Below are 3,045 nucleotides of genomic sequence, written 5' to 3'. Positions count from 1 at the left end.
TTCCCCTGTCGCCTGGGCCATTCTACAGTGGGCATCAATTTCAAGGATACCCTGCTGTGGCTCACTCCACCCAATGGTGATTGTATGGCTTTGCATGAATTGTAAATCAGGAGGCATCCTGATCTTTAGGTCACTGCACATGGTTTTCACTGTGGAATGCACTCAGGGTGCAGGGCAAATGCCTACTGACCCCGTGTTTATTTTTTCAGCTGGTGACTGAAGCTCTGGCCCAGTTATAATAGATGTGAATACCAATGTCTTGTCCACTTTCAACTTTAGTGCAAATTGTGCACTGAATGGGGTCGTATTTCCACTCTCAGCATGTAAAATAGAAGTAATTGTCGTGTATGTGTTTCCAAAGTAAATATCATTGTGTTTGCCCTCCCACCTCCACCATATAGAACTGTTTTATTTTTTTTTTTTTTTTTAAAGACAGGAACATGGAAACATAATATTCCAGACTTCTGGGGAATGTTACTAATATCTCCAAGAATGGGGGGCATCTGGGTGGTGCATTCAATTAACCATCTGACCCTTGGTTTAAGCTCAGGTCCTGATCTCAGGGTTGTGAGATCAAACCCTGCGTGGGGCTCCGTGCTGAGTGCCGAGTCTCCTTAAGACTCTTTCCCCCACCCCCACATGATCTCTCTATCTCAAATAAATTAATTAATTTTAAAAATATGTATCTCCAAGAATGGGCAAACCCATGAGCATGTACTGCTGGCTGATATGCTGCGTGTGAAGCAACTCATTGTGGCAGTCAATAGGATGGCCATCGCAGAGCCGCCTTTTGGTAGTGCATGCTTTGAGGAGATCTGCAAGGAGGTGAAGGCCTAAATCAAGAAGATCAGTTACAACTCTGAGGTTGTCGCCTTTGTGCCCATCTCTGGCAGGCATGGGGACAGCACCAGGATGTCCTGGTTCAGAGGCTGGAAGATCACCAGGAAGGAAGGAAACATGGTGGCCACAACATTACTAGAAGCACTGGACTCCATCATTCCCCCTGCCTGCCCTATGGACAAGCTCCGGTAGCTGCCTCTGCAGGATGTATACAAGATGGGGGCATTGGTACCATGCCCATGGGCTGGGGGGAAACAGGCTTCCTCAAGCCTTTGCCCCCTGTAACATCACCACTTGATATAGGTGTCAAGTCTATAAAGATGCACCACGAGGTGGCTGAGGCCCTGTGGAGTGACAATGTGAGCTTCATAGTGAAGAATGTCAGTGAAGGACATCAGGTGGGGCTACGTGGTGGAAGACAGAAAGAATGACCTGTTCTTGGACGTGGGGAGCGCCATCTCCCAGGTGATCATTCTCAACCACCCCAGCAGCATTGCAGCTGGCTACTCCCCAGTTCTGGACTGCCGCACAGCCCAAATCACCTGCAAGCTTGCAGACGTCACAGAGAAGATTGGCACTCAGGCAAGAAGCCAGAAGACAGTCCTAAAGCTCCAAAACCTGGGGACTCAGCCATCATTCAGATGATTCCATGAAAGCTCATGTGTGTTGAAAGCTTTTCAGAGTACCTACCCCTTGTCACTTTATGTGACATGAAACAGACAGTGGCTATGAGGGTCCTCAAGAATGTGGAGAAACAGCAGCAGCTGGTGGCAAAGTCACCAAGTCTACCATGAAAGCGACCAGGAAGCAAGTGGTGACAGCCCAGGCCTTTCCAGGCCTTTCCAGGCCACCCAGGAGGAGCCATAGCTGGATAAGAACAGCTTAAGGAGGAGGCTTGGACTTACTCTCCTCTTGCCTGAACTATCTTAAACCTGTCCCTGCTATTGCAGTTCTCTTTTTGGTGATGAGTTTGAGGCATGGGAATAAAGCACAGCAAGTCTTCCTTTGGGCAGGGTGGAGGGAAGCAGGCTTTCTTTTTTCTTAATTATAAAGACGTTTTAAAAATTTTTTAAATTTATTTTAAGTAATCTCTATACCCAGCATTGGGCTTGAACTCAAAACCCTGAGATCAAGAGTCACATTCTCTTCCAACTGAACCAGGCAGGGACCCCATAATTATAATGTGTTTTTTAAAAAATATTCTACTCTATAATCCGTGACCACTCTTCTGCCTGTAGTATTTCATACCTCCTTAACTGAATAACATACTCCTTTTTCTGTGTATTAAATATTTAACAAATATTGATTGACTGCCTACTGTGAGCCAGATACTGAGGATTCAAGGATGCTCAAGATAGACAAAATGAGGTTTTTCCTTAATGAACCTATATTTAGGTTCAGGCAGACCGACAGTAAACAAGTAAATAAATAGATAAGGTAATATATTTTTATTTTTTAATTTTAAATTTTTTACAAAGTGATCTCTACACCCAATGTGAGGCTCAAACTCACAGCTCTGAGATCAACAGTCACATGCTCTACTGACTGAGCCAGCCAGGTGCCCCAAATGAGGTTATTTTACATTGAGAAAAATGCTTTGAAGAAAATAAGCAGGGGTAATGAACAACTAATGCCACTTTATGTAGAGTGGTCAGAGAATGCCTCTCTGAGACCTAGAACCTACAAAGGAGCTGGAGAGGTAGACAAAGGCCAGGTTAAGTACAACCTTAGGGGCTTCTCCCCTGAGATGATTCTTCCCAAGGGGGTGACATGATTAGATCTATATTTTTATCTTTTTTTCTTTTTTTTTTAAATATTTTATTTGTTTGTTTGACAGAGAGAGGTCACAAGTAGGCAGAGAGGCAGGCAGAGAGAGAGGGAGAAGCAGACTCCCCACTGAGCAGAGAGCCCAATGCAGGGCTCAATCCCAGGACCCTGAGATCATGGCCTGAGCCTAAGGCAGTAGCTCAACCCACTGAGTCACCCAGGCGCCCCATAGATCTATATTTTTAAAGTCTCAAATCTTTTAAATCTCTTGGCTGACATGAGGAATGGATAGGAGGTAGGTTGGGGCTAATTCAGGAGGGTGGAAACCAGTCACTAGACTGCAATCATCCATAAGAAGAGGCTGCTTCTCTTGTGCCCTCAGTAAAATGTATGTTTTGAGTGTTTTTTAGACAATGGTCACAGATTTGCACTGATTAA

General features: G+C 44.8%; 1 pseudogene; it reads left to right on the top strand.

Moving 5' to 3' along the window:
* Window positions 1–653: 653 nt before the first annotated feature.
* On the top strand, window positions 654–1,863 carry LOC116595639 (annotated as a pseudogene).
* Window positions 1,864–3,045: the final 1,182 nt, after the last annotated feature.

Source organism: Mustela erminea, chromosome 7 (genome assembly GCF_009829155.1).
Source record: "Mustela erminea isolate mMusErm1 chromosome 7, mMusErm1.Pri, whole genome shotgun sequence".
In the NCBI taxonomy this organism is placed as follows: Eukaryota; Metazoa; Chordata; class Mammalia; order Carnivora; family Mustelidae; genus Mustela; species Mustela erminea.
Note: the sequence above shows the minus strand (reverse complement) of the source record. Positions and strands in the feature narration are given on the sequence as shown.